This window comes from Odocoileus virginianus, chromosome 28, assembly GCF_023699985.2.
Source record: "Odocoileus virginianus isolate 20LAN1187 ecotype Illinois chromosome 28, Ovbor_1.2, whole genome shotgun sequence".
Classification (NCBI taxonomy): Eukaryota; Metazoa; Chordata; class Mammalia; order Artiodactyla; family Cervidae; genus Odocoileus; species Odocoileus virginianus.
Window position 1 is genome coordinate 29,714,548 of NC_069701.1, and position 16,505 is coordinate 29,731,052.

At 50.2% G+C, this 16,505-nt stretch overlaps 1 protein-coding gene and 1 long non-coding RNA gene across 2 annotated transcripts in view; one reads left to right on the forward strand and one right to left on the reverse strand.

Moving 5' to 3' along the window:
• OPCML (opioid binding protein/cell adhesion molecule like) overlaps nucleotides 1-16,505 on the forward strand; it is a 1,017,619-nt gene that overhangs the window by 427,295 nt on the left and 573,819 nt on the right. The gene's annotated exons all lie outside the window — the stretch shown is intronic.
• On the reverse strand, nucleotides 4,739-9,469 carry LOC110127796 (uncharacterized). The gene is made up of 2 exons (XR_002310941.2): nucleotides 9,283-9,469; nucleotides 4,739-5,150 (listed from the first exon to the last, which is right to left on the reverse strand). It is a non-coding gene; the product is annotated as an uncharacterized lncRNA (long non-coding RNA).

The following is a 16,505-nucleotide window of genomic DNA, read 5'->3' on the forward strand; positions in this document are numbered from 1 at the left end:
GGCTTACAACGAAAATAAATCAGGAAGGTCGGTCTTGTCCTGCATGCATGTAATGCCTTCTTCCCAGTCATTTTTTTTTTTTTAATTCATAGGAAAGGTTTGCAGGGAGGTTTATGGAAGACAACGTGACCTAGTACCTATGCTGAATAGGAAGGGACAGTTTCCCATAAAGATGGTGTGGACTGTAGAACATTGCTGCCTGGGTGTAAATGCTAACCCTTCCCTTCTTTAGATGCCTGCAGGCGGAATGCTAATCAACTGCTTCTCAATGCCCTTATTGGTAAAAGACATATAATAAAATAGTGCTACTTCATAGGTTCTAGACATCGGTTGATGTGTTCAAAGCATTTGAAATGGTGCTTGGCACATAGAAATCAATATGTGTGTGTGTTTATTTCTATTATTATTTTGAATGTGAAGAAGATGGTAATGTGAGTATGAGTGTGTGGGGAGGAGGTGGTGAGCTTTAGCTGGAACCAGTCGTGTATGTGTGTGTGTGTGTGTGTGTGTGTGTGTGTGTGTGTAGGAGGAAGGGGTGAGGCTGGCTCTTAGACCATCCCCCCCAGGCTCTGGGCAGAGTGTTTTAACACTCCAGAAACTGAAAGCACCTGTTGGGTGTCTCGCAAGTTTGAGAAGAGCAATTGCTCTGAAATCAGAAATGGAATTAATGTACTGGAAAGAACCAGAGGCTGATGTGAATAATTAAGCCTCTTAATGAGAACATTAATATTCTCCCCAATAGATTGATTTAGTGTTTCTCTTGCTGGAATTGTTGTATAAACCCACCTGGGCTGGCCATCTATTTTGATTGTTCAGGACAAACTGCACTGGCAAAAATAAACAAATAAATACAGCCGGTCGACCCCCTAATTTCACACTCTTCTGTAAAGTGTGAGGCAAAGGAAGCCTTGCACCCAGAATATATTGAGGCTGTGGAGCGGTCCTGAGTGGTGAAGATTTCTCAGCAGGTCATCTTGGGCTTTTGTTTTGTGTGTTTATTCATGCTAAGATGGGATTTTTTGCTCAGCTTGTGCCTCCAGCATGCAATGTGCAGAATCAGAGACAGTTGGGCCTCCCAAGTTCACTGACACCAGCTTTTTTCCAAGTATAAGTAAAACCGCTAAGTGTCATTTCAGGGAGTCTCCAAAGAGAACTGGTGCCATAGTCCTTACGTCTCAGAACAGAAAGAGTTCAGCGAGAGGCAAAGTGACAGATAAGTAGTGATTTATAATAAACAGAATAGGATGCTTGGCTACAGTTTTATAGTCAAAGGAAAAGTGGGAAGGGGAGAAGCCCTTCTTTGTATTTCTTGAGTAGACGTCATGCTTCCTTCATCAGCTCCTCCTCCAGGTTGGGCCGAAGAGTCTTGTCTCTACATAGTCAAGCTGGGTTCACGAATGGCTATTTTGTACGTGTGCAGAGAGCATGTCCCAGGGATCGATAATTTACTGAGTCCTCTGTGTAGGATGTGGGTCTCATGCCACTGTTGTGTTACTGTTCGGGGACATAGCTTGTGTTTCTGTTGGGTGGTTTTGTTTCTATGCAAGGCTGCTTGGTTTTGTGGTTAAGCAAATGAGTTTTCTTGAGTAATCATTCCTACCGGGGTCTGCCGTGTTTTTTCTACTTACAATCCCATCATGCAATTAACTATTCCATCACCTACTTTGTCTCTCTACTCTGTCCCTCTCGTAAGGACACCCAGGGGTGGGAGTGATGTTGGCTCTGCCAGCAGACCACTGGTTGGGCAGTGGGATGGAGTGTCAGACAGGACTCACCAGAGCAGTGGGATCAAGAGGAGGTAAATGTGAATAGAGAAGGGTTTTTACAAGGAGTGATTTACCCCGTGGTGGGTGCTGGCTGAGTATGTCCAAAGTCCCCCTGGGAGGAAGCCCATGAGGGATTCACGAGTGGATGAGGACCGCTGGTGTGAGCTCAGGCTGGTTGTCAGAGGCAGCCGTCGCAGGGAAGAAGGGAACCCACTGTTCTAGGAAGCCTTCTTCCAAAACCTTCCAACTGAGCAGGTCAGGCCCACAGGGGTCATCTCCCTTTGATTAACTTATGGTTGCTGATTGGGAACTTCGGTCACACCAGCAGAACCTGCCTTGTGGCCCAGGGTGAGCCTGTGGCTGGGTAACTGGGGAAAAATATGTGAGCTCCAACGCAGCTGATCCCTCTGCCCTGGTCCTCCCGAGGTCATCTGCCCTGGGGCCCAGCTAACAGGAGACATGTCAGCCAGGGAGCTCGGGCTGGAGTTCTGCCTCCCGGACTGATCCATCTACCGGCCGCCCCGGATGGACAGCAAAGGTCAGGGTGCAACCAGCTCCTAAGAGGCCTGAGACGTGCAGGTTGTCAGGAAGCAGACTAGGTCACAGGCCGGCCTCCACGGATCCCAAGCTGCATGATTTTAGTGACATCAGCACCTCCTATTTACACGCTGGTTCATGGAATCCAAGCATTTTCACAAGTGCAGTCCATTTCCTTTTTGTCTCATTTTGCTTCGAGCTGTCAACCACATTTTCAAACAGACTGTGGGTCCTACCCACCCTTATTTCACAGGCAAAGACATGAAGGTGCCAAGGATCGGGGTGTGAGAAACAAGTCCAGGTCTTCTGACATCAAGTTCAGGCTCACACAGTTATCCGAGACAGCCCAGGACAAGACAGAGCAGAGTCCAGAGCGTCGTCTCTATGATGACTTTGCATCACTGCTGAGTCTTTCAAACAACAGGAAAGGATCCGAGGTGGTTGTGTCCAGGTTATGGCCCTGGGCATTTCACCTGTGGATGAATCCTACTCCCTATAACTGACAATCTCAGAAATTTGGAAGTAACACAGAAGCCAATGTTATTCTCCTGGGAATCTCCTTATTCAAGGAAAAGCCTCTAGATAACAAGCCCCATGAGGGCAGCAGGCTTTACCTTGTTTGTTCACCAGGATTCCCAGGACGCTCGGAGTAGAAGCGGTCACTTTGCCAGCATCAGTGTAAAGATGAATGTTTAATGAAGCCACAAATCCTGAATCATGGGGAACCTGTTACTGAGTTTTTGTGAAGTCAGAGCATTTAGAGTTTTACACAAACTGGGTCCTTGGGTGCAATACTAGCTTATTGGCCACTTCGTGGGCAAAATGCACATTATTCATGCTGAGCAACCTAAGAAAAACAGTTCTAAACGTCTTCAGAGACCAGAGGTGTGGTGGCCAGTGAGGCTGGGGGTTAACTGCTGTTCTGTGTCGCTTTGCTTGCTTTGGAAACAAATCTCACCGCTTACCAGTGCAGGAGTCAGTCCACCGGTCTGCTTCACTGTTTCTTCTCTGATACAGTGGGGATGCTAAGAGTGTTTGCCTCATAGAATTATTGTGAGAATTAAAATGAGTTACTCATGGGGCTTCCCTGGTGGTCCAGTGGCTAAGATTCCACCCATGCAATGTAGGGGGCCTGGGTTTGATCCCTGGTCAGGGAGCTAGATCCCAAATGCTACAACTAAAGATCGCTCATGCTGCAACTAAAGATTCCACATGCTGCAACCAATACTGAAAATGCCTCACGCTGCAACTAAGACAGGGCACAGCCAAACAGATAAATAAATATTGTTTTAAAAATGAGCTAATCAGTGTAAAGTTTCCCAGGTGGTGCTAGTGGTGAAGAACCCACCTGCCAATGCAGGTAGCTGTAAGAGATGTGAGTTCAATCCCTGGGTGGGGAAGATCCCCTGAGGAGGGCGTGGCAACCCACTCCAGCATTCTTGCCTGGAGAATCCCCATGGACAGAGGAGTCTGGCGGGCCACCGTCTGTAGGGTCGCAAAGAGTCGTTCATGACTGAAACGACTGAACACGCACGTGTAAAGCACTTAGAACAGGGTGTGGCTGGGAAGGAGTGAGGGGGATTGTGAGCAGTGTTGGTGCAGGGTTGATGTCCCCTATTCAGCAGGATGTGCGATCTGAGGAAGAGGTGAGTCTCTTCCCCAAACCTGAGGCCTCAAGCCTGTGAGAAGTCTGGGGATTGAACGCGCATCTCTTAGGGCAGATGGATTCTTCACCACTAGCGCCACCTGGGAAACTTAACTCATTTTTAAAACACTATTTATTTATCTATTTGGCCCCAGTGGGGGGGTCCTGGGCTTGTGTGGGGAGGGCAGCCACCAGTGGCCGCGGTCCAGCAGGGGTATCGGGTTTCGGAACGAGGACACGTGGGGAGGGCATCCCTGTCACGAGAACCCCCGGGGAGCAAGTTCCAGCGTGTGGCTGGATCACGCCTTGTTCTCAGAGGAAGCTGGCTGATACCTCCCAGGGGTTCTTCACATTCAGAATTCAGACAAATCGCTGCTTTTTAATTAACAGAGCCCAACAACTCTGTTATCTGTCTTCTCATGAATCTATTTTCTCTAATCCCTTCTCCTCTTCCCACCCTGCCTGCTTCTGAGCTGTAATCTGCAAGGAGCTCTCTGAGGAGCGGCTGGGGGAGGAGCAGTGGGGAGGTGGGCACGTGGAGCCCAGGGTCCGCGGCTTGAGGTCGGCCGCCGGCAGGCACCCAGCTCTCTCTTGGCTGCCCCGGAGGTCCGTGACCGAGACCCCCGAGTGAAGCACGTGGGCGGGGCGTCATCCACAAGCCGGGGGTTATTAAGGATGTGGCACGACTCCCTCGACAGAGACCAAGAGGAGCAGTGTTCAGGGATGTCTCCAAATACCCCATTAATTTAAGTTTAGTAGGACAGTTATTGAATAATAAATAACAGCCAGATCAAGGGAACATATTTATCAGGGACTCATGCCCAGATAACACAATTGTGGCCGAAGCAGTGGAGAAGCCGGAGCGTTAATAGCTGCATCTCAGTGAACAAAATCCCCCGGTGATGGTGAGGAGGGATGCCTCATGCTGCTGACACCCCGGGGTTCCCCCGAAAACAGCATGCTTTGTTCAGGCAGGAGCGGCCCTTTTACTGAGAAGATGGACTCATCGCCACTCGGGGCCAGGCACGGTTGTGATCAGGGCTCGCTCCGGAGCATCCCTGTGAGGTCTGGTGCTGCAGATTTCAGACGGGGTCACCAGTTTGCATCACCACTTCGGTTCCCACCCAGGACTTCGCAACAGTCTCTGTTTCTAGCAAACAGCTTCTTTCCAGCTCCATTCCCAGCGGGGCACATCAAAATGGCTTTTGAGAAAAAAAAAAAAAACCTAAGTTAAAAATATCCCCTTCCACTTGCCTGCTCCTCACTTATTAGAACAGTGCCTCAGGCAGCAGGGGTGTCACTGGCAGTTCTATTTGTGATGGGTCTGGAAGAGTTGGTATGTTTATGAATATTTACACCTCCAAGAGGAGACTAGACTGCTGTTAAGTAGAATTCTTTTTAATTCTTCAAATCTTTTCTCATGATGTTGAAAGTGCTGTGGACCATAGAAAAGTCAAGTGGGGAGCACAGAGGAAAAGGAAGAGGGACCCCAGTGTGAGTTCCCCAAAGCCGGCACCACAGGCCCCCAGACGCCAGAGGGGCAAGGAGGGGGCTGGGTGAGGTGCTGGCCGTGGACCCCTGGTCTGAGGTCTTCCCTCAGCTTTCTTTTCATCTGATGCTTTCCGGTGTTGGATTAAACATTCTCGGTGTCAGAAGCCCTTAGCAGAGGACAGGGGTGGGGGAGGAGGGAGGCTCGTTCCTGCGCGAGCAGGGCAGGAGGCAGGGAGGCCACTGCCCAAGTGTCAAGTGGAAAGAGCACTATTAGGATGTGATGTTCTTAGGCAGCAGTGACTCTGGAATTGAATGATCCACCTTTCTCAGGATGTCAGGAATGAACTACTGCTTCCTACTTGTCTCCACACGCAGGCACTGTCTTCTTCCAAGGTGCTTGAACATTTACATTTTTGGAAAAATGTCAGAGGTACGACCTGGTGCAAAGTACATCTGGTGCCCTGCTCTTGGTTTCCCCAGAGTCTAAGGAAGTTGTTTGAGAGCAGACAGCAAGTCGGAACACAAGGGTGGAGCGCTTCCAGAGTCATCTCCAGGACAGGCCTTGGGCTGCTTCTCCGAAGTGTGACTGTGACAGAAGCCTTGGCTCTGGTTCTTCTGGTCCTGCTGCAGAGCAGGGGTGACTGCCTTCCCTCCAGTCCCCTCCATCAGGGGAGCATCTTGACATTCTTCGCTGCAGGAGCAGCCCCCAGAGACGGCCAGGGACTTGGCTTGCCTCCTGCTCGGCTGCGAGGCCATGGAAGCAGGTGACTGTCGAGCCATTACTGTCCCTGATTTGCAAGTTCCTCTGCAAAGGAGCCTTCCCTTGGCGGGCTGGCTGCCATTAGGAGGATGTCTATCAGTAGGCAGCCGTGTGCTCATCTCTCAGCTAATTTAGAGAAGCCCAGAGTAAATGCCTCTATCACATTCTAGAACATGCAGAAATCACAGAATGTGCCTTGTTCAGAAAATGCGGTTAGTGCCCGATTAGAGGCAATGCTTTAGACTGGGGAAAGGAGGAAATGGCAGAGACCAGCCCACAGAGCCCAGCTCTCCAGTGGGGAGGCCGTCTTGTGCCCTGGCCAAGCTCTGGGACCCTGAGTCCTTGTGGCCCACTGTCAATTATAGAGCAAGTGACTCCACACTTCTGCCCCGTGAGGAGCCTGCCGCTTCCCTGAGCAGCTGCCACCCCGTCTCGGGGATCCAACCCAGTAGCCACTAGGTTTTAGGAAGGAATGAAGCCATCTGTGACTGTCCCTCTGAAGGAGGTGGGTCCTTTGTTCATTCAGTGAACATTTACTAAGGTCCTGCTGGAAGGCTTGACCTTAGGAAGAACCAACCACTGTGTAGATCAGATGCACATGGGAGATGCTGGGCAGACAATCAGAATCCCACCTTTCAGTTCAGTTCAGTCGCTCAGTCGTGTCCAACTCTTTGCAACCCCATGAATCGCAGAACGCCAGGCCTCCCTGTCCATCACCAACTCCTGGAGTTTACTCAGACTCATGTCCAACGAGTCGGTGATGCCATCCAGCCATCTCATCCTCTGTCATCCCCTTCTCCTCCTGCCCCCAATCCCTCCCAGCATCAGGATCTTTTCCAATGAGTCAACTCTTCACATGAGGTGGCCAAAGTATTGGAGTTTCAGCTTCAGCATCAATCCTTCCAATGAACACCCAGGACTGATCTCCTTTAGGATGGACTGGTTGGATCTCCTTGCAGTCTAAGGGACTCTCAAGAGTCTTCTCCAACACCACAGTTCAAAAGCATCAATTTTTCGGCATTCAGCTTTCTTCACAGTCCAACTCTCACATCCATACATAACCGCTGGAAAAACCATAGCCTTGACTAGATGGACATTTGTTGGCAAAGTAATGTCCGTGCTTTTTAATATGCTACCTAGGCTGGTCATAACTTTCCTTCCAAGGAGTAAGTGTCTTTTAATTTCATGGCTGCAATCACCATCTGCAGTGATTTTGGAGATCAAAAAAATAGTCTGACACTGTTTCCACTATCTTCCCATCTATTTCCAAGGAAGTGATGGGACCAGATGCCATGATATTAGTTTTCTGAATGTTGAGCTTTAAGCCAACTTTTTCACTCTCCTCTTTCACTTTCATCAAGAAGCTTTTTAGTTCCTCTTCATTTCCTGCCATAAGGGTGGTATCATCTGCATATATGAGGTTATTGATATTTCTCCCGGCAATCTTGATTCCAGCTTGTGCTTCTTCCAGCCTAGCGTTTCTCATGATGTACTCTGCATATAAGTTAAATAAGCAGGGTGACAATATACAGCCTTGACGTACTCCTTTTCCTACTTGGAACCAGTCTGTTGGTCCTTGTCCAGTTCTAACTGTTGCTTCCTGACCTGCATACAGGTTTCTCAAGAGGCAGGTCAGGTGGTCTGGTATTCCCATCTCTTTCAGAATTTTCCACAGTTTATTGTGATCCACTCAGTCAAAGGCTTTGGCATAGTCAATAAAGCATAAATAGATGTTTTTATGGAACTCTCTTGCTTTTTTGATGATCCAGCGGATGTTGGCAATTTGACCTCTTGTTCCTCTGCCTTTTTTAAAACCAGCTTGAACATCTGGAAGTTCATGGTTCATGTATTGCTGAAGCCTGGCTTGGAGAATTTTGAGCATTACTTTACTAGCGTGTGAGATGAGTGCAATTGTGCGGTAGTTTGAGCATTCTTTGGGATTGCCTTCTTTGGGATTGAAATGAAAACTGACCTTTTCCAGTCCTGTGGCCACTGCTGAGTTTTCCAAATTTACCGGCATATTGAGTGCAGCACTTTCACAGCATCATCTTTCAGGATTTGAAATAGCTCAACTAGAATTCCATCACCTCCACTAGCTTTGTTCGTAGTGATGCTTTCTAAGGCCCACTTGACTTCGCATTCCAGGATGTCTGGCTCGAGGTGAGTGTTCACACCATCGTGATTATCTGGGTCGTGAAGATCTTTTTTGTACAGTTCTTCTGTGTATTCTTGCCACCTCTTCTTAATATTTTCTGCTTCTGTTAGGTCCATACCATTTCTGCCCTTTATCGAGCCCATCTTTGCATGAAATATTCCCTTGGTATCTCTAATTTTCTTGAAGAGATCTCTAGTCTTTCCCATTCTGTTGTTTTCCTCTATTTCTTTGCATTGATCACTGAGAAAGGCTTTCTTATCTCTCCTTGCTATTCTTTGGAACTCTGCATTCAAATGGGAATATCTTTCCTTTCCTCCTTTGCTTTTTGCTTCTCTTCTTTTCATAGCTATTTGTAAGTCCTCCTCAGACAACCATTTTGCCTTTTTGCATTTCTTTTCCATGGGGATGGTCTTGATCCCTATCTCCTGTACAATGTCATGAACATCCCACCTTTAGGCAGGTACAAAACACAGCTCAGAAGTGATAACATAGTTTCTTGAAGGACTTCATTCACGAGCCAAAAAAGGGGGGATGCGATGCTGAGGGGTAGGGTGGGATCTACCGGCAGGCTTTCTGCCTGGCGGTTGATTGGAACTAGCTCTTAAACACTGATAATTTTTTTCTTTAGAGACCACCTGTGTGGATTCTTAAATCCATGATGGTCATTTTGTTCATACCACAGTTGGGGCAGCCCTGAGACAGGAGAGATTTCTTTTCGGATCACCGTCTGAGATTCATGGCTAGCCATTAGCATCCTCATCTTGAAGTGACAGAGTTATTTCTAAGGCCCTTCTTTGGTGCTCTGTGATTTTCGGACAATTCCATTCCTTAGAATTTCAAAGTTTCCTTCCATACCCCCCTGCTCTAAAATGGACTCGGGGGTCCCAGGCTCCAGTTCATACTTCCTCTGTGACCTTGTGTAACTTACCTGACCTCTCTGTGCTACAGTCCCCCACATATAAAATAAGGTTGATAATAGAACCCACCCCTGGAGTGTGGGTTAAGACAGTGACATATAAGATGCCTGACGGAGAGCAGATGCTTGTCAGACCAGCTCCGCCTCCGGTGGGCTTCCGATCACGGGTGTGACCATCCTTGGATGGTGATTGCCCCTGCCCCCACCCCAGCTCTCCTCCTGTTCTAACCTGACTGTGATGTCATCTGCTGCAGTCTCAGCACTTGGGGTCCCAGTCTGGAGTCCCAGCACTTGACCTCCAGCCAGTAGTGTGCTGGAGCGGGCTTGTGAGGCCAGCTGTGCCCGTCATCCTCACTGACCACACGAGGGTAGCGTGAAGTCAGCTGTGGTGGGAGGATGTTGACCATGGACATGGGCTGATGATGAAAACCAGACTCTTCTTCTTCCATGGGCCCTAGCTAAACACTTATCAGCTCTGCCTCCAGGTATATCTGTGGAGCCCCAGACGCATATGTCCTGCTGCATAAATGGCATGTCCAATAGCTGTTCCATGGACTCTTTGAACTCAGTATATGCAGTCCTAATTTATTTGTTTTCTCTGTCTGTAACTCCTTTGAGTCCCTTCTCAGAAACTGGCCACTTGTGTCTCCTATAGAAATTGGGTCACCTATTCTTTCTCCCTTGCCTACCAGCCTTCCAGCCCTGAATCCTACTGATTCTCATCCTGTACATTTCTTCGTCTTCTCTCCCTCCATCACCCCCATCATTGTTCACAACGCCATCATCAGTTGCCAGGCTGACAATGTCAACTTTCAAGGTCTCCCTGCTTCCCTGCAGGACCACACTGGGATGCTGGTGGGATGCTTCCAGGACCACACAGTTCAGCATGGTGTCCTTGCTCACCACTCTCCTCCAGAGACCCCTCAAGTGTTCCTTAGAGGCAGATAACTTTTTACAAAGGATCACAGCTTGTAGAGAATTGCTTGTCTCAGTTCTTGGTGTCTTTCTACACATATTTCTTACCGTTTTTCTCCAGCAGGAGAAAGAAAGATTCCTATGGCTGTCGGCCATGGGTCCACATCCACACTCACCTGTGCGCATGCACGCGTGCATGCACACACACACACACACCCCTGCTTCACCTGGCCTGCTTCTGCTTTCCAGTGTCAGCTTAGCCTCAGCTTCCTTGTGGCAGCCTCTCCTGATCCCCTCCAAGTGGCAACAGAAATCTGGGACTTTGCCATTATGTCATGTTACAACCCACTGCAGACGTCTAGCCATGCATCTGTATTTCCCCAGGAGAGGCAAGCTTGAGGGGTCAGAGATGTCCTGTAGCCCCCAACCAGTACAGAGCCTGGCGTCTGGAAGGTGACCAACAAGTGTCTTTATTAATTGAATGTAGGCACAAATGAATGAAGAGACAAAGATATCGGCAGATGAATCCACTCTCAGATATGCTCCCTTTGTTGGAAGTGTTTACCGGCTTGGACTGTAAATTACTCGAGGTCTATCTGCAAGGGACGATTCATCTCGATTTCTCCCATCACTGTTCTGCCCCTTTCTTCTCTGCCTCTTTCATGATGCATGATACAAACAACCACGCGCCATCACTCACAGTTGGGAGCATCCATGGGCGGATGAGGGTGTGTGAGATCGAGGACTCTGCGGGGGCTGAGGCCATTTCCACGTGTCAGAAGGTGCACCATCCGAGCCCACACACTAGCGCTGTGGACCGCAGCCCGGGTCCTCCTGCAGCCACATCACAGCCGAATCGGAAATCTATTTTTCTGGGTGTGCACAGCTGTCACCTCACATTTTAGGGAATGGCAGGGGGTTCACAAAGGAGGCAGGAAAGGAAGGCTAGTTAATTTAGAACTTAAGGGAGCAGGAGGCCTGGTGGGGTGGTGGCTTGGCCACCCTAGCCTCCTCCCCAGAGAAGGAGGTAATGGGAGAGTGAGTCCTCCTGAATGCTCAGCGGGGGTTCATCTCTGTTCTCTCATGTTCAGCTCCAGGGAAATTTAGACAGGTTTCATGTCAAAATAAGATTTCTGGAACAGCCAGAAAGAAACTTGCACCTGGACCCACAGCCCCAGCTGGGTCTCTCTGCCTCTTGCATCGTCCCAGGTGATAAAGATCCTCGAATAAGGAGAGAGTTGATGATGTGGAAGATGAAAGAGAATCCATCTGGACTTTGCTCGAGCTGTCCTGGCCATGCAGGGATCTGGCTGGTCCGTGCTGGGCAGGCTGGGGTGGAGGTAAGGCTGGGGTGGAGGTAAGGCTGTGTGGGGCGTCCCCACAAGAGAAGGCAGGTGACCACACCTGTTCTGCAGGAGGTCTTCTCCTTTTGACACAGCGCCCGGGAGGGGATTTCTCTCTGAATCACGTTCTCTAATTTTTTTTTCCCCTTGATAATTAAATTACAGTAGCAAGTTGACACTGAAAATAGAGGGAGCGGCTTGAATATCTTAAAAATTAAGTTCATCCAGAAGCTTGCCGGGTGAAACTCAGCCTTTGTGCTTGGGCGAGTCACCGAGAGTCCCAACCTCACGCTCGGCAGCCAAAGGTGCCTGGACACGTTGGGAAGGTGCCCAGGTCTCTCCACCTGGGTCACCAAGATGAACTGAAGAGCAGAACTGTCCCGAGTGAAATACCAAAGGAACCGGGGGACAGGGGGTTTCCCTAAGGGGACAGCTCGGTGATGCTGTTCTTTTGAGCCCCACTGGAGCCCACATGGGTGGGTCAGTGGCAGGCTGCCACGGTCGCTGTCAGGGGGCCCAGCCCCTGCTTGTGGGGTCATGTGGTTCTCTCTTGCCATGTCCCTAAATTGGTGACATGATGCACCTGCCTAGGAAAGTTGTCAGGAAGGTGGAGAATGCATCTGTCAGTGGGTTCCTGGTTCCTTCCAAGCTGGGCACACGGGGGCAGTGGATGGATTTGTCTGCGCTGAGCACACGAGGCTGTTCCTCCTGGCCAGGCTCTCAGGGCCTGTCTGATGAACGATGGATAGGGTGGTCTTGTCGCCGTGGCCTGCACACTCCTGGAGCCCTGCAACACACCCTCCCAGGGACCGCGCCTTCCTGGACCAGGAGTGGGGGCCTCTTCAGGTCCCCGTGTCACATGAGAATGTGGGCCTAATGATGGTGATTAGTCAGTGTCCAGCCAGGGAGCAAATGGTCTCCCGCCCCCATGCCAGCGCAACACGCCAGCGAGGCATTCGATGAGGGGGTGGAAGGTCACTAGCCAGCAGGGCTGGTATTGATCCGGGAGCGAGGTCCTGGGATTTGGAGGCAAGTCACAGCCCCTTCTCGTGGAATTCGAGCAGTTACACCTTTTTGGAGGACTCTGTGCACCCAGGGAGCTCAGAGGACCGCTGCCCTGTGGAGGCGCCCAAAGAAAGCCCCTGAACCGAACCCAAGTCAGCCTCTGTAGCGTGAATGTCGCAGGCGCTACTGCTTCCAGAGTGCTTGGTCTCTTTGCTCTTCTACTTCTCCCTTCTTGGTTCATGTAGCTGTGTTCCCAGCAGACGGACACAGTGTCCGTCAAGCAATCCACAAGGAACAGTGTGTTTTCTCTCAGGTGGCACGGTTGAGTTAGGAGGCGAGGGCACTCAGGAAGGAGCAGGTGAGGATGCTCAGAGACATTGGACAGGGCGTCCTTCTCCTTTGCCAGTCACTCTTCCTCATCTGCTTCTCAAATAGGTGATTTCAAGGCAGTTTAAGCACAAAGGGGACCGCAGGTGGTGGAGGGGTGGTTGGAGCCCAGGGAGACAGCCAGTACAGGGGAAAGGGAAGGTCACACAGCGAGAGGCAGATCCAAACCCTAAGAACTCACCACTGTTTGTGAGTTGGTTCAGTAATAACAACATCATGTCATCACCTAAGGTTTGTTGATACAATGAACACTCCACCATGTGACAAAGTAAATCCCACGCCAGGCGCTTTGTATGCATTATCTGGTTTCATCCTCACAGCGGCCCTAGGAAGTAGGTGCTATTGTTCTTTTCCATCACACAGCTTTAAAAAACCACACACACGCATGAGTAAGTCACTGTGATGCAGAAAGTCTAAGTAACTTTCCCAAGGTCACCGGCTAACAGAGTCTTGGGGTTTAAACAAAAAAAAACTGGGATTTGAACTCAAACTCTCCCCAGTAGTTAATCCTTTCATCTGGCTTTTTTCTCCGGCTAACTTGCAGTATTTCTCAGCCTTTTATAGCCCAAACCCCCGCAAAGCTTTCTGATTCCTTCCCTGCTGATCTCTCCCAGGTAAGGAGCTATTCTGATTGGTTGTACCTCCTACTCTTTGTGTTGTGAAATCTGCAGGTGTGGTGTTTTACTGCCCAAGTCCTTCCCCAGAGTGGAATCCTGGCCTCCCTGCCCCTCCCCCATCCTTCGGGTGTTTATCTGCATTTGCAAGACAGCATCTCCTGAGTTCCTCTACCTTCTGTGGGGAGGGGGCATCATGGCACTGATACTCAGGATGATCCCTTCCCCCCTCCCCAAGCAGGCGACCACCCACTTCGTGCACTGGGCTTTATTTCTGGTGGGGCAGGTCTGCACATCAACTCACGGTGTCTATCCGGGCGAGGGGATTCCACCCTGAGTCTTTCCACACTCATTCCAAAGCCAGTTCTTCTCTCCATGCACACATACAGGTTACATGAGACATTCCTGCAGGGAAGTAGTCAGAAGTCAGTTTGGAAAGATGGGGAAGGTCTTCAGCTGATGGATGAAGAGTTTGCCAGAAGGCAGTGGGCAGTAGGAGCTGGTTGAAGAGGAGAACAGCAAGTCAGGGAGATGGGCTGAGGCCACAGACTACGGGGCAGGTTGGGTGAACTTTAGGGATGAGTTTAGGAAGAGCCAGAGTGGATCAGGGATGTGGTGTGAGGAGAAGGTGACCAGCAACTCCCTCTGGGAGGAGAATTTCAGGAGCGGGGCGCTCAAATGGCACATGGAGAAAACACAGGAGACCCACACCTCTTAGCCACTTGACTTGAGCATGTCCATAAATCTGGACCCGCTTCATTTGGGGGCTGAGGGGCTGAGGAAGGGGAAGAAGCCCTTCCCTCCCAGGTCCTCAGGGGGTTGACAGGCCTCCCTGCCAGTCTGTGACATCTGCCCTCTGGCAGTTCAGACGCCCCGTTCAGAGCCCCAGGGAGGATGATGTGACAGGTTGGGGGGGGGGGGCTGGACTCCGAGAGCCCTGGCTCCCAGTCCCATTATTCGAGCCTCGCGTCCTGCAGGGTGCAGCCCAGATGCTCCAAGCCCTGCCTGTCCCCAGAGCAAGACCCCTTGCCCCTTCCTGTCCTGGGCAGTAGAGTGACCACCTTTCAGGTGCAGGGTGTGGAGGTGTCTCATTGTAGTGGTCAGAGTTCACTGACCGCACGTCTCTGACTAACACTGCAGGGCTTTGAGGGCATGAGGGGTCTTCGCCCTCGTTCCCTGTGTCCCTCCCCAGACCTGCTGAGGCCGCCTTGGACACGATGGTCCCACCGGGGGGGGAGGTGGCACTGCTGGCCGGCGTAGGGGCTACGTTGACCTCTACACGCACGTGCTCGGGGACACCAGGCCGTGGGGACAATAATGTTGGTCCTCTGGTCCCCACCCTAGCATCTCCTTTCTGATCCTATGAGTGTGCTCTGAAGGCACTAAAGAGGCTGGGAATTCTGAAATCCTTGAACATGGGGATGAGCAAAGGAGGACCAGCCGGCGGGAAAGGACGCGGGACCCTGGCCACTTCACTGCTCACCGCTTTGGAAGGGAGAGGACAGGGGTGGGTTTCACTGATCCAACACTGTCACAGATGGGAAGCAGCATGAAATGGCAGGACAGCTTTGTAGCACGCTCTCTGGCACCCTCACCAACATCACAGAGGCTTGAAGGAGCAACCAGAAACACAGCACTTTTTTTTTTTCCAAAACTTAGAGGCAATAGTGAGTCAGAAGAATATGAAGGAGACCAACCTTGACTCTTACAACCAATTATTTTTTAAACTTGGTCTGCACTCACTTCTTTGGACAGCAGGAGAATGTGGGCTCCTATCCCAGCTCTGTCCCTGGCTAGCTGTGTGACCTCGGGGATCATGCTTAAACTCTCTGGGCTGCACTTGTTTCATATGTAAGAGGGGTAATAATAATACCTCCCACACAGGGATTTTCAAGAGCATTAAGACAGACGTCATGTTGTGCCTTTGTGTGTATGCCTGGCAACAAAGGATAGTTCAATGTTAGTTGCCATTATTTAGAAAAAAATTTTTTTAATCATAAATCTTTTTATGAAAGTAAAATTGTACATGTCAATAACCACAGTCTACTGATAATTACCCATGTTGGTTAAACAACCACTTGAGGCAGAGAAGTTGCCATTTTTCCCTCATAGATAAAGAAGCTAAACATTATTATAGGAGGGTGACAGGGTGAGGCAAGGCTAGGAGACAGGGATCCTACTGTTCTGGGAGAGAACGCGGGGGAGATGCCACCATGGAGAAACTGACTCAGCTTCATGCATGTCCAGACCATGTGGTTGGTGACCAGGCCCCTGTCTCTCCACCCAGAACTCTTCCTACTCTCTCTGCTCCTTCCCACTGGGGCCACCTGAATATTCACTGGAAGGACTGGTACTGAAGCTGAAACTCCAGTACTTTGGCCACCTGATACGAAGAGCTGACTCATTGGAAAAGACCCTGACGCTGGAAAAGATTGAGGGCAGGAGGAGAAGGGGATGACAGAGGATGAGATGGTTGGATGGCATCACTGACTCAATGGCCGTGAGTTTGAGCAAGCTCTGGGAGAGAGTGAAGGACAGGGAAGCCTGGCGTGCTTGGGGTTGCAAAGAGTTGGACATCACTTAGTGACTGAACAACAACAGTGAAAGCATCAGACGTGACAATGAGAGGTGGCTACAGCCCTATTTGCAGGGACAGTGGGTTGATGCTAAAATCCTTCTGCTGAGACCAGAAATGCACTACAGGGAAAGAGTTCACATCTCCATCCCCGGAGTGGGCATTCATTTGGTGCTGGAGGGGACTGGTGCACTGCCATCCACCTGGGGCCTGATTTCTAGGGGCTGAGCCCCAGGAGGCCGGACTGGGCTCCAGCACAGTGAGCCCTTAGTTAGTATCACTCACAAAAACCAAAGTTTGTCTGAATTCACTCAAATAGCAGCCATCTCTGAGCCGTGGCCCTTTTCCTGCCCACTGGTAGTCCAGGCCGCGCAGTACAGATGCCAGCTTGTTCTT